Genomic DNA, 19,694 nt, shown 5'->3' with positions numbered 1-19,694 from the left:
AGGGACTGAAGGCAGAGCATTTCTTCCTGGTGTGCTCAGGCCCCACCCTGTGGCCTGCTCAGGGATGGTTTCCTTCGGATGAAGACCCGATTTGCCTACTGAACTTTGGATCAAAACTCTTCTATAGGGGACCTACTTCACTAAGGCGTGTGCTTGTCTGGGACTCCCCGATGAAGTTGATTATTTGGGAACTGAATCAACTGAGTTGATTATTTGGGAACCAAACATTGGATACATTTTATGAACTTGTGAGCTACACATATTCTCACCTCTGATCAGTAGCCAGCCAAAGGGAATTCAGGGAAATCCATGTATCTACACGTCTATCTACCCATCCATCCATCCATCCACCCATCCATCCATCCATCCATTTATCCATTTATTTATTCACTTACCCATCCATTTCTATATACCACAGTGATCCTTTGAAAATGACCTGCCATCAGGCCTTGGAAGATGCTCAGTTTCTGTTGTTACCCAGCTCATTAATTGCTTGTTTTCTTTTGACAGTCTTCTCTGAATGTGTTCCTCATAACTTTGAAGCTTCTTTTCAGACCGTTGTTTTCAATGGCCCCTTACAGGTTTACAAATGGAAATCTGTTTCCCTCGTCCTTATAGGTCACCTGTGTTCTTGTTTTTCTTTGTAGCAGGGGAGGGGAGAGTGAACAAAAACAGTTCTATCATTTGAGATCTTTTACACACATTCCTTAAGCTTTGGAACTTTCTCTAAACCTCAGCTCTATGATGGCGCGTGGAGGGATAAGAAGATTCCTTTTTTTCCCCTTTAATTTCTTTCTGGAGTTTTGAGGAATGCACCTGAAAGAGCAGAAAAGTTGCAGAATTTTAAGACTTAATGAAAATGTGTTTGGTCCCATGCCCATTGGCAAGGATTACAGGTTATTTTGTTTAGATAGGTTTTGAGTCACTCCAAGCATGCATGATTTGTTGTGTTATTGGATTATTTCCCTTGTAACATTATCAGAGTATGTACTTGTCCTGGCCCCTTCAGTTTAACTAAGTGGAGAGACCGGATGGTGAGAGTTTCATATACTACACCACGTAGGAGGAAGAATGGTTTTCAGCAGACTGGCTTTTTAGCACCTTCTCACCCATGTTACTATTAGTGATTTATTACATTTCTCTCTATCCCAAACAAATACATAAATATACCATGGTAATATTTTTAAAAAATGACCTGCCATCGCCATACTCTCCAAAGTCATCTGCTCCTCTCACCCTCCTGCTCCTGCTCCAGCCCACGGGCCTTATGTTGGTATGTGGTGGTCATACTCCTTTCAGGGCCTTGGAACTGGTGGTCACCTCTGCCTCGGGCACCCATCCCCAGATGTGTGCGTGCTCACTCCCTCACTTCAGACCCATACTCACATGCTGCCTCCTTCTACACATCTTCCCTGACGATCCTGGCTAGAATGTCCCCACCCACCATTCTAGTCATTGGTCCTGCTTTACTTTGCTTCATCGCACTTAGCCCTGCTACCTGCAATGACATGAGACATTTATTTGTTTTTTTCTCTGTGCCCTACCTGTTCCATGAAGGCAAGGGTTTTGTTTGGTGCACTGCTGTATCCTCGTCACCTAGGACAGAGTCTAAACAATAAATTAGGTGCTTAACAAGTGTTGAATAAATAAATGACCTCCCTGAGTCTCAGGTTCCTCATTTCCAAAACAATAGGTGCCCGACTGGGCAATGAAAACATTCAGCACAATGTCTCGTACATAGAAGGTGCTCAATAAATGCTCATTGTGATTCTTTCAAGAGGTGTCATGCTGAGGGGTGGGGTGCCATTCTTATCAGAAACTTGTTTTGTAAGATTCAAGTTAATACTGTCCCCAAGCTGGAAGGGACCTCCAGAGGTCCCCAGGCAGGATGGCGTGTGGCCTGGCTCAGACCCTTGTTGTGCTGACCTATGCTGCTTATCCAGACCCTTCAGCCAGGTGCCGCTTTTCTCATTATTTCCCCCCCATGTGTGACAGTGTGCTCTTTTAGGGCTACTTGGAGCTCTATTTCTGTGGGAGTGCTGGTTTTCACTTTCTGAAACCCAAAGCTCACTTGATGCCTCTGATAGGTGGTGGGAGGTAGGGGGGTTCTGGTGGGCAGGTTTCTCGAGGTAGTGGTGTGTTTTGAGGGCCATACAAGGAGCTCCTGGCACAACCACTGTGGGAGCTGCAGTCCTCAACCTGTCTCAGTGCCAGAGAGCCGAGGCCTGGACCTCGTTCCCCTGCTTAGTCGGGAAGTGGCATCATACTCAAGATGTGGGCTCTGGAGTCTGAATACTGATGTTCACATCCCAGGTCTGGCATCTACTAGCCTCAGGACCTTGGGCAAGAGACGTGATCCTTTTGAGTCAAAGTTTCCACATCTGTAAAGCGGGAATAATAATATATTCTTCATTGGGTTGTTATGAAGATGAAACACGACAACTAAATAAAGTTAGTATCTAGAAGAGTAACGAGTAAGTGTTGCTGCCATTATTACTATTTGAGTTGCCAGATTTAGCAGATGAAAGATCAAGATGCCTGGTCACATTTAAATTTCAGATCAACAACAAATAATTTTTTGACGTAAGTATGTTCTGTGTAATATTGGGGATATACTTGTACTAAAAAATTAGTCATTGTTGATCTGAAATTCAAATGTAACTGTCCTGTCGACTTTTATTATTGCTATTACTACTAGAATCACAGCCCATCTTTGCTTCCCTCCAGCATGTTTCATTTTGGTTGCTGTTGCATTTTCCTGGCTTTGGCTGGGAATTAGGAGGGCCCAGAGATAGCTCTTGGGACTGACCAGTGTCAGGGGCTGTGCAGGGGGTCCTGGATTATTGTCACTGTTGTGCAACCACCAAAAACGCCTCCCTTCCATCCCCACCCTTGGTTTCTAGGCCTACTTAACTCTTTCATCGGGCTCTTCCAGGTTACTCAGCTTCCCTCATGTTCCCCACGTCATCAGAGCCTGCCCCACTTGTGTAGCCATCATGGCCTGCTGTCTTGTTTTCTTTCTCTCTCCCTGTTTTCTAAAAATGTATCACTGTTATTAGCTTTGGGACCTCCAAGGCAAAGAGTTGACTTAATCGCACTTCTCAGTCATGGTACATTATTATCACTGGTCTGTGGAAGGACCCTCTTGTTACTTATTTAAATACCCCCTCCTCACTTGTCACTGCTTGCTCACTCCACAGGCAGTCATTCCAGGGCGTTCTCTGGGAAATGTACAGTGTCATTCTTCCTTTATGTATTTTCTTCATTTTTAAAATGGGCTTTATTGTCTAGAACAGTTTTATATTTACAGAAAAATTAGAGAGTTCCCGTATACCCCATACCCAATTCCCCCTATTATTAGCTTCTACATTAATATGGTACATATGACACTATTAATGAATACCGACCCACTATCATTCACTAAAATCTGTATTTTAGATTTCCTTAGTTTTTACCTACTGTCCTTTTCTGTTCCAGGGTCCTGCCCTGGATATTGCAGTAAAAGTAGTTGTCAGGTCTCCTTAGGCGCTTCTTGGTTGTGACAGTCTCTCAGAACTGTATGCATTTTTAATTTATATAAGGCACTCTATAGCCCATTCTGTTTCTTAGTTTTTTCTCTTAGCATTGTATTTTTCAGATCATTCACATCCTGCACCTGCATCTAATCCATATTTTAAAAGTGCATGAGCAGTTTGCCATCACAATTTACCTAGTCACTCCCCTAGTGATAATGGACATTCAGCTTGCCTCCAACTCTGTGGCACCCCAACAAAATGAGAATGAATTGTTACCTCCTCCAGAGCCAATGGTCCACGATCTTCTCCAAATCCCCTCCCCCCACATGCCATGTAGGTGGTAAACACTGGTTAGGGATTCGTCAGCTGGAGCCTGTGAGGGTCTGAACAACTTTCTGGGGGCATTTTGGGGCCTGAACAACTATTCTCTGTGTCCCGATGCTCAGCCCCTGGCCCTCAACAGCAACCTGGAAGTGGCGTCTCATCGGAGCAGGGTCGTAGCTTGATGGCACCTGGTGGCAGTTTGGAGAGCAGGTGTAGGGGCCCCACCTACTCAGCTGTCCCCACCGCTCTGGGCTGGGCTGTCTTTTAGGCTCTGGTTTCACTGGGATTATAAGATAAATGGAGAGAAATGGGTTCTTATCAGGGACGCATTAAAAAATATTCACTTAGCCTTACAGATCAAAGGAACTTTGTATCCACTGAACTCTGACTGAATATTGCAGGATTCATTTCTGACCCTAGTTGATATCTGGGTGTGCTTTAGACAGGATGATAATTGGTGCATATTTTCCATTCGATGTTTCACTTTTTCATTTGTGTGCCTATTTCCATGTATTGACAGTGTCCCTATTTAGATTTTAAAGACTATTCAGTATTAGGCGACTAACCCACAGTTTGCCTATGTTTTCTTAGGTTTGGCTATTTTATTAGAATTTCACTTAAAGACATCGCTGGAGATGTCTGTGGATGACAGAGACACCTGTGTCCTCACTGCTGATTCGGGCACATGAGGGCCACCTGGGGCGCCACTGCTGCTGTCTTCTCTCTTGGCCATATGGAGCTTGTATTCTCAAAACTCTCAAATCTTGCTCTGCTGGGAAAACTAGGACTTCGGAAATTTCCTGATTCTTAGGAAAACCGTGCTGTTTGGTTTTCTATGGTGACATTGTCCCGGCTGGTCTTCCTGTCCATTGCTCTGCCTCAGGCATTGAGGGCAGGTTGTTTGGTGCTGCAGTGAGGGGAGCAGTGTATGAGTATTTCTATGGGGTAAGTGTCCCCATGTCCCTGCTGACTCCATTATAAAATTAGTCTATTTCCTTCTCAGGAAATAGGAGTCTCAGGAATGGGGTAGGAGCCTGTGTTCTTAGGAAAGGCTACAGCAAATGCAGGGAAACTGCGAATGTGGAATTGAATGATGCCCCAGTCCGTACTGTTTCTTGGCGATGGCTGCTACGCCTGCATGAGTGTGGGTAGCAGTCACACAGCTGTTGACTTGCGCTAATGACTGTGATTTCCCCCTGGCTTTGGATGTGTTCCTATCCCACTTGCCCCACCCTGACGCAGCATGCTGGAGCCTTGGGCTTCGCACCTGCCTCTCTTTCCTACCCCCAAGGGATCTCCAGGGAACACAACAAAGACAACCCAGCAGCCCCTGCCCCTGGGACTGCACAGTTGAGCAGAACAGAGCCACAGCAGGGCTGGTTGGATCTGATCTCTGAGGGGAGGCAGTCTGGGGATGGGGATACAGACAGAGGCAAGGAGGGGAAGTCAAACCCCTAAACTCAGGTAAATATACTATACTTCCTTTTCAAAGAGTTTATAGTCAAACATTAGCATTCAATATTCTTATCTGTTATGCATGACAGCCCCACTGAAGTATTAAGCAGCTATTATCCCCATGTCATAGGAAACACAAAGTGCCTTGTCACGCTGGTGAAGAGCAGGGCTGTGCCTGGAAACTAGATCTCCTAACTCCTGCTTCCCCTAGTCTCTCAATAAGGGGTGGCGTTTGGCCTACACAGTCACCACAGGAAGTAAGAACTGCCCAGGTTCTGAAAAGACTGGGCAGTGGGTGGAATGTAAAGCAGGTCAAGGGGTTAACTAGAGAGGGAAGGGAGCTGGGTGTGGCTCTTTCTCAAGGCCTTCATGTCTGGTGTCCTTCATCTATTGATAAGGGCTTCTAGTGGTCTCCAGGATCCTTCAAAAGGGGCTGGAAGGAGTTTCTGGACTTGGGTTATTTATGACTCCCATCCTACAGTAGCAGTGGGCAGGAATTAATGATTGACCTAAGTGCTTCTGGCCTGGGCACTACCTTGGCTGGCTCTGTGTTTTGCTGCGTTTCTGTTACCAGGTGCAGTCTGGGAGGTACAAAGATCATAGGATATTCGCACTGGAAGGCCTTGCAGTGTCTTTCAGTTTCGTCAGAGAGCAGGAACTGAAGTCGAGCGGATGTGACTTGTACAAGCTCATGCTGCTATTTCATGCCTTAAACGAATGAAATATTGATCATAGGGAGTCTATGCAAACACATAAGTCAGATGGGCTAACTTCCTTCTGCTACGTCCATCTTCCTTGTAGCTCAGTTGTTATCTTCCTGTGAAGGCTGATGTCTGACCGTTGCTCCTGGTATAACTGTCAGGGGGTCCATGGCTGGTGCCTGTTCTGACTTCACACTATGCGATGGTGGTTGTTAAATATTTTGAGTATCACTCATGTTTCCTGCTGTCCTTCACATCAGTTTCTGGATTTGGTGAGGGTCAGGCCAGGGACCAGTTACCCTCAATCCTGTTAATCATTCCTCGTCAGGGCAGTGCTAGATATTTCGGGCTCTGAGACGAACATGGAGAAAGAAGGCCCTTCTCCTTTTATCATTTGATAAGTTCATGGTCCTTGTCAGTCAGAGACTACTTGGGCAGTCACTTCAACTGTAAAGACACTCAGAAGGGAAGCATCTATCAGGGGAGACCTTCTAGGCTCTGCTTCTGGCCCCCTCTCTCCTGCCTCTCGTTTAGCAGACATTTACTGAGCATCTATCTCCACGTGCCACATCCTGGGCCGGGAGCTGGTAACACAGAGGTGAGTAAGACGTGGTCCCTGCCTTCAAGGACCTTGTAGTCTATTAGCAAAGCAGACCTGACCTCTAAGAGTCACCCAGTGAGGTCTAACGTGTAGTAACAGGGGTTGGAAAAGAATTCTGGGAGAGTGACTGATGGTCTGGGTGACTCGGAGGAGACTTGAGGCTCTTGTCTAAACCGACTTCCATCTCCCTGCCACCAAATACTCAGGATCCCAGCCGATGTGAGTGGGCACTGTGAACTGGGGGTGTTCTACCAGCTCCTGTGGGTCTCCAAGGCCCCTGCCTGCTTGGACATTCATGAACATTCATGATGCATTTTGCTAAGAAGGATGACCTTTGTTCTGGATGAGCAAAGGGTGAGTGGAATGGTGAGTGAGTGGAGCGATGGCCCTTCTCCAGGTGTCATAATGCTTCTGTTTACATCCAGACAAAAGCAGTGCTGTTTCCCGCCTTTCCTGTTTTGTGTACCATGAGTGTCAGGAGCAGGACAGTGGAAGCAAAAGGAAGAGGAGCTGGCAGGGTAGTTAGCTGTGTCTCTGTCTTCTGAAGTGGCCCGTGCTCCGTGGAGACCCCTCCTTCCTGTCCCGCCATCCCTCTTGACTTGCTCAGGAGCTCAGCTATGGCCATAGTGTCGTGAATCTCCCCAGAGAGATGCAGGAAATTGCCACTTATGGCCTGATGGCTCCTAGGGAACCCTGGGTCCATTCTGACGTCTCCCTTGAGCATTGCTGGTTTGGGAATCTCATCTGCTGCATACCAGCCCACTGTGGTCCGCAGCTGGACCGTGTGTCCAGTTCAGCGTTCCAAGGGGTTGGGTGTGGGTCTGGACTAGGTGACTGCTGATATTCTCATAGCTGTCTTGCTGAGTTTCCGCGTGGGGATCTTTTGTTGCCAGGTGTCGAGGGGTGGGGTAGGTCTGGCTGTGGATGTTTTAGCCAAAACTATGTTTTTTCCTTGTCTCGGAGCTCTTCCAGCCCAGGGAACTTACACTCAGCTCCTCTACAGGCCTTTGGAGAATAGTCTTCCCACGCCTCAGAGAAGGCCTGTGGGGTTTTAGCACCTTTTCAGGAACAGGAAGTCAGAGGGAGTGGAGTTTGATGGGCGTGCTGTTCTGTTGTGTCTTCTTTGTGAAGTGCAGACACAGGAGGCCCTAGAGGCGTGGAGCTGGAGCCACGGGGCCCTCAGTGTCTGTGTGTGTTTGCTGCTGGCTGCTGGCACACTCCCCACCCGTGCTCACAGCCTGTGTATTGCGGTGTACTGTCCTCACTGTGCTCGTGGAATCGAAGAGGACGCCTTCAGACCAACGCGGGCCATAGCCGCGAGCGGGGCTTGGGGGTCCCGGCTCTGCTAGCAGACTGTTTAGAACACCAGTGACTGACTGTCAGTGGGAGTCACATCCTGCCTGTCACCTGGACTTCCCCAGCAGCAGGACACAGTGGGAACTTTGTGTGTGGAGGGTAACACGTGGGATTCACAGATGTGCACCTTTGTGTGAGTCTCAGCCACGCTGGGTCTATTTTCCTATCTGTTATCTGTAGCCAACACCTTCCACAGGTGAAAATACTTTATAGATCTTATAATGTCATAAAATGAAGTGTCATTATTTCCGCAGGAATGGTGTAGGGTTCCTTCTTACCTTGGGTTTTCCTTTTTGCCAGTGGATCCAAGTTGGCTCTCCCACCTGTCTGCATTTTGCTTTAATTTTCCGATTTTTCCTCCTCCTTATGAGCTGAGTTGAATTTCTTTCCCATTTTCTGAATGAAAGAATGTATCTACTTGTGGATTAGGCATCCCCAAAGAAAGAAGCACAGTGGTTTACTGTCTAGTTGGGAAATGAGAGATACACTCAGGAAGTCACGTATGCTGATTTCTTCTTTTCTGGTTTCCCCTGGTAAAAGATTTCAGTTACTTGAATACCACTGCATACCAGTCTCATGGTTTTAGGCGTAGGCATTTACACTCATATGGTGAGTTGCTTAATATTTTGGCTAAATTTGCTCACTTTTTAATCTTACATTTATTTTAAAAGGAGATATTATATTATCATAAATGGAGAACCAATATCACTGGCCAACAAATAGATAATAACTACAAAAATAAACCACACCTGAAACAAAATAACATCATTACTTTCTGTCTGGATACAGTTGGCTGCAGAAGGTCCATGGCTGAGGGGCCTGCCTGCTCTTTGTTGAGAAGCTTATTATGTTGTACAACTGAAACTAATATATGTCAATGATACCTCAATTAAACAATAAAATAAAAAAAACAAACCAACAAAAAAAAGGAAGCTTAGCTAGTATCAGAGAGGTTAAAAACATATTGGCATTAAACTGCATTTTATCTTTGCAGGATAATTGAAGAGACTAACTTCTTCATTATTTAAAAATGTTACTTGATGCGCTGTTCTACCTGTCCATAATCTAATGCCCCTCATTCCGTAGTTGGGCAGCATTACTGAAACAGTTCGCCCTCTGGAGCTTCACTTGTCCTGGATTGACTGAAGACTTTGAGAACAGGGATTGTGTTTTGCTCTTTATTTTTTTATACAGTGTCTAACACATAGTAAATACTCAACAGTGTTTGTTGAATTGATTCCAAGCATACTGTTCAGCAAGGGCAATATACTGTACAGTTGTTCAGGGGAGGGAGAGATCCCCAAGAGTTGGGATTGGCAGGAAAGGCTTTCCAAAGAAGATGGAACCCTGTCCCCTGCTTCTAGTCCCCGACTCTCTTGCAGCAGCCTGGAAACCCTGCTCTGAAGTTCCCCTCGTGCCTCTCCCTTCTCTCCACTGGAACCCTCTCCCATTCCTACTTTGCAATGGGCAGTAGCTTTGCCATTGCTTCTCCCATCTCCTTCCCCAGCCAGGGAAGAAAATACCACAGCAATCTGCAGCCCTCTCAGTCCCCCACCGGAGGAAAGGGCTGAGCAGAGCAAACAGTAAGGGAGGGAATGGGAGGGGGGAGTTGGAGTGTGTGTGTGTGTGTGTGTGTGTGTGTGTGTGTGTGTGAGGGAGAAAGAGAGGGAGGAGAGAGAGAGAGAGAGAGAGAGAGAGAGAGAGAGAGAGAGAGAGAGAGAGAGAGAGAGAGAGAAGTGTGGTGAACCTGCGCCTTTACAGGCTGCCCTCTGGTCCAATGTTGAGGGGATTTTGGTGACCTTCTGGGGGAAGAGATTGAGCATTGGGTGTTGTTAGCAGTGTTTTTTTCTTTCTTTCTTTCTTTCTTTCTTTCTTTCTTTCTTTCTTTCTTTCTTTCTTTCTTTCTTTCTTTCTTTCTTTCTTTCTTTCTTCTTTCTTTCTTTTCTTCCATCTTTTCTTTCTCTCTACTTCTCTCCCTCTCTTCTTTCCTTTAGCATCCTCTAGTTCTGTAGCGTTGGGAAAATTCCACAGCCCAGGATGATTAGTGCTATGAACTTGGCGATGTTTGTGTTGATGCCAGGCTAGTTGCTATGATGTGATTACGAAATCCTTCAGAAAAAGATGCAGAAACTATTTCCTGTGGATGGTGCGTGAGGATCTGTCCCATGATCATGGCTATGTCCAGGTCTGTCTGGTGCTGGGACCCTACTTTCACGCAGTCACCTGAAATCTCCTTTTCAGTGTTGCCAGGAATACCTGTTCTCTCCCTCGTGCCACGGAGTGTGGGGGGTAGGGACTCAGGAATCTAGACCACCCCTTCCTGAGGCTATTACTATTGCTTTTGAAGTTGTTAGTAATGACAACAAACACTTCTACTGTGCTAGGTACATAGAGTAACTCATTTAATCCTTATAACAACCCCATAAAGTCTTTGTTACAGCCCCTATTTCGCAGATCAGAAAACTGAGGTTATGTAACTTGGTCAAGGTCAAACAACTGGTGACAGTAAGGAATTCAGAACCTGAGCTTGAGCTCCCAGTCACTAGTGTTCCACTTCTCCAGAGCTAAGACTTCTGCCCTCCGAGCTTGGTGTGGGGAAGGGAGCATCCTTACTCTTACCACTGGGGTTGTCAGCAGCTAACGCAGGTTCAGGAGAGGAGAAGGGAACCTCTGAACTTGACAGTTTTCTCTGTGTACGTCTTCGTCCCTTCTTCTGCCCATCTGTCTTCCCTCCTATCTGCCTAGGTGGGAAGCCAGGGGTTAGAGAACAGCTGGATCCCTGCAGGTACCTTTGAATTACTGAGGAGCTGTGTTTGTGGCAGGAATCAGTCTGCTCAGGACTACCCCTGAGACAGCTGGATGGATCTGGAGCCAGCAGGCAGAGGTGATAAGTGGCAGGGGATCCCAGGAGGATAAGGCTGGGGGATGACACTGCAAGAATTGGAGAGAGCATGGGGTGCAGGGTGGTATGCAGAGCCACCGTGGGGCCCTGGCAGGGAGGATAGTGAGCCTGTGGAATGAGGAGGGCTGGGATGACCCTGGCTGTGTGCATCAGGAGGGATGATGTTAGGCCCAAGAGGCGCTGGTCTTGGCGTGCTCAGCCGCTCTCTTCTGTAGCCTCTCTCTGCCTGCTTTTCCCATCATGCTACCTCCTTCATATCCACTCTGAGGTCTTTCACTCAGACCAGTACAGTTCTGCTTTGCAGCCGTTGCACTTTCAGTAGGGATCAAAGCTGTAGGCGAATGGGAGTGTACGGAGCCCCAGCAGGTGGAACAGGGCTCTGGAAATCACACCATGTTGGCTCTTTCTTTTTCTCCATGGCCCCAGACAGGTCTCCCTCCTTCCCTTACCCTCGCTGTCATAAGCTGCTTACGTTGGAGCCTGATGCTGTAACAGCCAGACAACATTAGAGATGGAGTGTCCCTTATGTGTAGAGGCTTATGCTGGTTTGGGATGGAGGAGGAGGACGGTGAAATGGTCAGCACATTTGGAGAGGTCAGTGTTTAATGAGGGAAACAGAAGACAGACCATTTCTCGGGGTCGTGCAGGATGACCACCATAAATATGCAGGTTTATCCCATGTATGGGCTACTTATGGACGGTGAGTGGTTAATCTGCGGACAGCCTCTTGCATTCTGGGTCATTCCCTCCTGCTGTTAGGATGCTCAGGAAATGGAACCTAATTCAGTCATTAATCTTAGCCTAAGCCAAGCTGAATCAGACAGACATTCTGGGATCTTCTTCCTGCAAACACAGCGTGTGATTCCCTCTAGGACAAAGGGCTGTGGTTGATCTGTGCTAACACTCACCTCCGCTGGTTTGGGTAATTGTAAATTGCCTGTACAGACCTTGTCTGCATATATAGTCGATACACATCCTAACTGTCTTGCCATAATGCCTGGAGCCAAGAGCGGCAGGGATGGGAGGTGTCCTGAAGGAGAGTGAATCTGAATGCCAACCCAGCCACTACGCGCTGTTCACCTTGGGCAAAGCATATGCTGTCTCCCATCGCTGCAGTCTTCTCTGTTTGAGTTGTTTGAAAGAAGACTGGTACATCATGCATACTTAACATTTGTCAAGGAAGCAAATGATTAAATGAGATAGCATTTGTTATTGAGAGCAGTGCCTGGCATATGTCAGAAGCTGTTTTCATTCCTATTTTAGTTCCTTAATCTCAGGTCCAAAGATCCCTAAAACAACATTTGTCTTTTTCTGGTCTCTAGGAGTACCTATAAATCAGAGGTACTTTCCCACCCTAATTATCTCCATTCCTCTGCTGGCCTGGCTTCATGGACCAGCAGGAGACTCCAACACCTGCCTGCTCTCCAGATGCTCTGGAGAGCCCCGTTTCAAAGAAAGCTGCTTTTTTCTTTTCTTTTTCCTGGAGTGTCCGGGAAGCTCACCCAAGAGCTAAGACCCCATATCAAATACCTCACCAGAAGACCAAATGGTTCCTGGGAAGACTCATTTGGAATCACTGGGCTGGTGAACGTGTTTGAGCTAAGTCTAGCCTGCTACATTGAACATATATTTTTACAATTTTCATCAAATTTTAAGTGTATTAATGTAGCTTCTTACAGCGAGTCCTCTTTTTTTTTTTTTAAGTTTTATTGGGAAATATTGGGGACAGTGTGTTTTTCCAGGTCCATCAGCTCCAAATCGTTGTCCTTCAATCCTGTTGTGGAGGGCGCAGCTCAGCTCCAAGTCCAGCCGCCGTTTTCAGTGTAGTTGCAGGGGGCACAGCCCACCATCCCACGTGGGAATTGAACCGGTAACCTTGTTGTTGAGAGCTCGCTCTCTAACCATCTGAGCCATCTGGCCGCCCCTCCAGAAGCTCAATGGCAGCCGTTGTCTTCAATCTAGTTGTGGAGGGTGCAACTCACTGGCCAATGTGGGAATCGAACCGGCAACCCTGTTGTTCAGAGCTCACGCTCTAACCAGCTGAGCCATCCAGCTGCCCCAGTGAGTCCTTTTGTAAAGTAAATAATCAACCTAATTTATCTGCTTTCCAACCTGGACTTTCAAATCTCAAGTTTGTTTGAAGAGAAGCACACCTGTACCTGTCTGACTACGCTTTAGTCGCAGAGGGTATCTCCACATACACAGCTCTAAGCACCATCTAGCTGGTGAACCTCCTAGAGGAAGCAAGAATACAACTGCCTCTGTTGCTTGTTCCTGCAGTATCCCAAAACTCAGGAGGGAAGTTCTTGGGCTCTGACCTCAGTCCCTCCACAGCAACCATATGTTGGGGAAGGAACAGGTCACATGGCATGCATTTGATTGGCCCCGCTGGGTCTAATGTACATGGGAATTAGACTTGGGAGCCTCATTTTGAGGCTCCAATGTTCTAGGCAATAGAGCCAATAGGAGGATTGGAAAAATATCTTCCTTGTGGGCTGAGGAGGGAGTCTGGTCGTCTGTTAATCGGAGCTCTTTTCCAGGCTTTGTTTCAGATTGGGGAGAGATCGTGTGACTTTTCCCAGATCTCGCATTTCAGTGTTTTCGGCTGGTTGGGTTCTCCATGTCTTGTCTCCTGTGGCATCTAGAAGTAGGTGAGCTCGCTGTTCTCTGCAGGACCACTTTCCATGGTGGGCTGCGTGAGATGTCTGAGGGGCGTCTTCTCCAGGCTGCTGCCTCTGGAGCAGGCTTCCTGTGTCCCATTCCTTCAATCATCTTCCCAGGGACTTCTCCATTATCTCAGATAATATCTCCCTTTGCTTCAGAGTGACGAGAGTCTGAGTTGAACGTCTCTTGCTGCCATCTCAACCTCTTGGTCCACAGGGTCCTGGACTCTAGGGAGGCAGAGAACAGCTGCTTGGCCCCGCCCCTGTTCCTTCTTTGTTCTTATTGGGGTATCAGCTCCATGCATCCAGCTTGTGAATCCCCCAGCAATTTCTTTGTCACTAGATCACATTGCATGCTCCTCTCCAAATGCTCTCTGGCTGCTTCCTGTTCCAGGCATCTCCCTCCCACCTGAGTATTTGTGTTTCTGATTATTTATCCCCAGATGCAACGACCGCATTTTTCCAGGTTGAATCTGCTCCTTGTTACTTCCTGCCTGGGTTTGCTAACATGTCCAGGTCCCCTTTGCAGCCCCTGCGACAGCCTTGCTCGGCATGGAAACGTGGATTTCTGGCCTTCTTCAGAAAGCAAACCATGAAGAGAATGGGATGGGGAGAGCCAGTTCCCCTACTGAGAGGGGCCCCACCCAATCTGAAGTCCAGGCCCTCCCCGGGAGAACATCTGAACTGATGAACACTGAAAGCCATCAAGTGCTGCCAGCAGGGGGATGACCTAGAGTGAGACCTGTCCCAGCTGTCCGGCTTTTTCTTAGTCTCCTGAGCCGAGAACAAGGAGACGCCTGCCTGCCCTCTTGGCCTTGGCTCTTTCCAAGCAGCCGTCACCAGTTCTAATTAAATACTCAGCAGATGAACTGACCTAGGGCGCCAGATGAGGGGCTTGGGGGGCCATTTCCTGTCCAGGGAGGGGAGGCTGGGGCAGGAGGGCAAGGGGCCACAAATTAAATGCAGAGGGAGAGTGAATGTGCCCCTAGTTTTTTTTTTGAAAAGGAAAAATTTATTTTATTTCCGTTTTTCAAGTTTATTTTATTGTAAACCGTGATGACTCAGAAATCCAGAGTTGGAAGGCACCTTTGAGAGTCTTTAATGCTCGTCTCATTTTGCAGATGGAGGGCCATGAAGTTTGGTAACTTTCTCAAGTTCACAAATGCATTTTAAGTCATCCTCTGCCCTGTAGATGGGTCCTAAGTATTAGGCATAGGAAGTTGAGTCTCTGGTGACTTGGAGGGGCTCAGAAGCTGACGCCTATCCAAACGACCCTGTCTTCTGCTTGCCTGCACTTTCCCTCACTCTTCACCTTGAACCAGAGCTAAAGGGGAAGTTAGGCACAGCGATACCTCTTCAGCCTCCCAGGCTCTTGGTTCACCAAGGGTGTGAATGCGGGTGAGTTGGATGCTGCTCCTGAGAGATTGTCAGAACTTGAGTGGCAGAGGGAACTGGTTAAAAATGGAATTCATGCATCCCGCCCCCGTCCCGGGTCTCTTCCTCCCTACCCCACCCCAGCTTCTGAGTCTTGAACATGTTGCTAGTTAGAAGGCTTCCTCAGAAGATGCTGATGAATTTAGAGTGATTTTAAAATTCATCTGGGGAAATAAACAGCTGCAGCTTGAAACACAAACACATACATTTGTGCTGCTGTGTCCACCCCCCACCCCCAAACATCTGATCCAGGAAAAAGCACACGCCCAAACCTTGTAGAAACACAGAAACCCGTGTGGATTATGTGAACGATCTGAACAAACCACCGCACAAAGGAAGAGAGCTTAGCCGTCCTGCAGACTGGCGATACTGCTCCAGGAGACTGCATGGTCTTAAGAACACACGTCTGGAATCCTAGAGATTTCAGCATCTCTGGTTTGTGGAGCTCTTTGTAAGACAGAGCTGTTTCTCTCTTCTAAGAACCTTCTACTTCCCTAGGGAAGGGAGGAGGAGAAAGAGAACAAACATTTGTGATCACCTGCGTACATGCCAGACTGTTATATTCTCTTTAAAAAATTATTGTGAAGTAGCAGTTACTGTGAAACTATTAGTCCCATTTTGTAGAAACGGAGTCTTTCAGAGATGGAGGTAGGACTCCCTTTCAGAGCCAGGCCCTTTCCATGACAGTGCATTGTGTCTCACTCTCCTGGGTTCTACGGACTTACCTGACTGAGGGTTTCAGAATCCTTGGACTCTGCAGGGCCATGGGATTTTTTTTTTTTTTTTTTTTTTTTTTTTTTGTGGGGGGGTGGGGGGGTTAGCTGCTAACTCACTAAGTGCATCTGTTTCCTCCCTTGAAGATGACAATCATGCAATTTGTCTGAGTTGTTAGAATTCTTAATAACATGAAGTCTGTAATCCTCTGAGATGTGATCAGAGCTGACTGTTCAAGACTTACTTGCTGGCCCTCTAAGCTGGAAGCACTGTCAAGAGGGATGGCTCTCATCAGTGAGTCTACTAAGCACCTACTAGGCGTGGCCACGTGTTGGGAAGAACCGCAGTGTCCGGCTCAGGCAGACAGCAGGGGAGTGGCTTCCCCAGCAGTGAGAAACAGCCAATTTCTTGGGCTGCAACTTGGTTTCACATGCTCCTCTTTTTTTCTGCCTTTAGAAACCCCTCTTTTAATCTGTTACCCTTTGTCACCTACTCACTCCTCCCCTTCATAGCCAGGCTTAAAAACAACAACAACAAACTTTTCATTGAAGTGTAACATGTTATAAAAGCACAGAAATTATAAGTGTACAGCTTGATGAATTGTCACTAAGTGGACACGTTTGTGTAACCGCTGCCCAGATGAAATACAACATTTCCAGCCCTCCAGAAGCGCCTCACAGGCTTCCGCTCCGTCAGGGGCCCCCACCCAAAGGTCATGACTATCCTGACGTCTAGCATCACACATGAGGTTTTGCCTGTGTTAGAACTTTATATAAATGGAATCAGATGGTATATTTTCTGTGTCTGGCTATTTTTGCTTAAACTTAAGTGTGTGAGATTCATTTATACTGCTGTGTGTAGTTTCATTACTATAATGGTATTTATTTCATTGTTTGAATGCACTACAATTTACTTATCCATTCTACTGTTGATGGATGTTAGGGTTGTTTCCTGTTTTAGGCGATTATGAATAGTGTTGCTATGACTATTCTTTTATACGTCTTTTGGTGAATGCATTTCTGATGGGTATAACTTAGGAGTGGAATTGCTGGGCCATATGGTCTGTATATGTTTAGCTTTAGTAGACACAACTGAACTGTCTCTAGAGTGTTTGTACCAATTTATACTTCTCATCAGCCATGTGTGAGAGTTCTAGTTTCTCCACATATTTGTCAACACTTGGTATTGTTAGTCATTTTAATTTTAGCCATTCTGGTACATATGTGGTGGTATCTCAGTGTGGTTTTAATTTGCATGCTCTGATAGCTAATGAGATGAAAACCTTTTCATATGTTTTTTTTTTGTATCCTCTTTTGTGAAAAAGTTCTTTTTCAAGCCTTTTGACCATTTAAAAATATGGGTTGTCTGCCTTTTCCTCGCTGATTTGATGGAGTTCTTCACATATTCTTGGTACAAGTCCTGTTTTGGTACAAGTATCTGTTTTACAAGTATCTTCTTTCCACTTGGTGGTTTTTCCTTTTCACTCTCTAATTGTATCTTTTGGTGGATAGAGGTTCTTAATTTTATTTTACTGCAATTTGTTGACTTTTTTCTTTATGATTAGTACTTTTTGTGTTCTATTTAAGAAATTGTCACCTATCCAAGTCATGAATGTCTGTTTAATGTTATCTTCCAGAGCCGTTATTGATTAACTCTTCACATTCAGATCTACAATCCACATGAAATCGATTTTTGTGTTTGTGGCTTGAGGTGTGAGTAAAGATTAATTTTCTTCCCCCACATGGCTACCAGTTGACCTCACATCATTTACTGAAAGAACCATCCTTCTCCCCTGCTCTGCGATGTTACCTGTGTCATAAATCAAGTGTGTGTCTGCTTGCTGGACTCTAATTTATTCCATTCATCTGTTTGAATATCCTTATGCTAATACCTCATTATCTTTTTTTGAAGATCTAATTGGCTTTATTAAGAAATTCATGAGTCAGGCAGCATCCCATCTAGCAGCTGGAAGGGTGCTCCCAATACCTCATTGTCTTACCTGCACTTGACAATAAGTACCTCATAAGCTTTTAGAGTATTTTTATATACGATTTCCATTTCTTTACCTCTTAGTCAAGCTACTTCAATCTGCCTCGTGTTCCCACTTCTCTGCCCCAAAGGCTCTTGTGTAGATGACCAGGTCCTCCAGTTGCTGCTAAACTTAACAGAAATTGTTTAGTTCTCAGCTTCCATAACCTTTTAGCCACACTCAGCACACTTGACCCTTCCTTCCTGTTTGAAGCACTATCTTCCCTGATGCTAGACTTTCCTGATTTCCTTCCTCCTTCCCTGGCCACTTCCTCTAAGTATTCTTGGCGGGGTTATTTCATTCTGTCTGATTTTTAAATGTTGAGCTTCTTCAGATCTCATTCCAAGACTGTCTTCTTTTCTCATTTTACAGTTGTTCTCAAGATGACTTATTCCCAACATTTCTATTGCCATCTTTATGGTAAGAGAGCTTCCAAATTTATATCTCCAGTTAGAATTTTCTTTAGAGCTTAAAATCATGGATTATTTCAATCGCATTTTTTTTTCATCAGTGGATCTCTTCCTGAATTATTTTCTCAATCCAGAATTTTCTTCTACTCTATCTCTTCTCTATGCACCCAGATCCCAGCCAGTTAAGGTTTCAGAAGAGGGATTTAATTTCTTTGAGATTTAGTTGCCAAAAATCATTAATTGGGGGAAATTATTTCTCTCATTCACAAGGAAGTTGAGAGAATTACCTGAATTATAACTGTAAATTTCTTTGTTCTCTTTAGAGATAGGTAATATCCCCACCACATATTATTTGTCAGCCCACTTAGGGTTCTATTAAGCACCCCTCATCTTTAGTGTTACTGTTTTCATCTTCATTCTGATCACCTAGAATGGTGGGGCTTATAAGGAGAGGAAAAGGAAGGCACAGAAGTACCAAGTGATACCTCCTGCTACAATCGGTGTTCAGACCTAGACAGCAAACCCCTCAATTTTGTCCATCAAACTCCCCTCACAAAGGACATTGGTGACCCTCAGAAACATAGAGGTGCCGATGTCCAATCTCCAGCCTTGATTACTATTCCAGAGGAAGAAAGAGGAGGGCAAAAGCTGCCCTTTCATTCTACCGTGGGACTGGGGAACAGGTCTATTTTCTTGCTCATGGCTTCGGCCCTCTGATTCCCCCTGATCCGTATCATAACCACTTTGGATTCTTTCTAGGCCCCAAATCATCCACTGTAACTCTGAAAGCTGGAGTTTCAGTCTCAGAAGTGATTACTACTCAGAATTTCAATTAAATGTAAAGTTCTTTTCTGTAGTCCACTGGTTCTCAAGCTTGAGCACGACCAGAATCACCTGGGAAGCTTATTTATGAATAGCTCTCTTTGTATAGTTTTCTTAGTTGTTGCTCTAGGGATTACAATAGAGAGACTAATTTTTCCACAGTCTACTTAGAATCAACATTTTACCACCCGAAGGGGACTGTAGAAACCTTACCATCTTATAAGTCCCTTTACCCTTCTTTGTCTCATAGTTTTCATATGTATCACAGTTACATAAATTGAAAGACTCACCAGAAAATGTTATAATTTTTACTTTCAACTGTTAAACCTATTTTAAAGAATTCAAGAAGAGAAGGATGTTATATCTTATTTACTCAAATATTTACCATTTTTGTGTCTCTTTCTTCATTCCTGGTGTTCTCCAGTTCTCTAGAGGGCTTCTCTTGGCACTCCCTCTGTCCGTGCTGATGAAGCTCACTTCTTGGTTTTGGACTGCCTTGGGTCTAAGCGGGGGGATGGGGAGAGTGAAAAAACACATTTGGTGTTAGTTCAAATTCCATTCTTTCCCCCCAATCTGCCTTCTACTGTTGCTTTTCAAAATTCTCAAATAGCTGCTCCACACATTCTGTTTAGGTTTTATAGCTGTATTCAGAAGAAAAGACATGGGAGTGTGCTTTCTTTATCTTTCCTGGAACTAGAATTCCTGGAGGGCTTGTTTGAGATGTAACTTTCTGGACCCTGCCTAAGTTCCTGACTCAGCCTCAGGTAG

General features: G+C 45.7%; 1 protein-coding gene across 1 annotated transcript in view; it reads left to right on the top strand.

Moving 5' to 3' along the window:
• The window catches only part of ANO2 (anoctamin 2), a 309,076-nt gene that overhangs the window by 27,713 nt on the left and 261,669 nt on the right, over nt 1-19,694 (top strand). The window lies entirely within an intron of this gene.

This window comes from Rhinolophus sinicus, chromosome 1 (genome assembly GCF_057876585.1).
Source record: "Rhinolophus sinicus isolate RSI-liver-muscle chromosome 1, RSI-T2T, whole genome shotgun sequence".
In the NCBI taxonomy this organism is placed as follows: domain Eukaryota; kingdom Metazoa; phylum Chordata; class Mammalia; order Chiroptera; family Rhinolophidae; genus Rhinolophus; species Rhinolophus sinicus.
The sequence above is the reverse complement of the archived record's forward strand: the minus strand, read 5'-3'. Positions and strand labels throughout refer to the sequence as shown.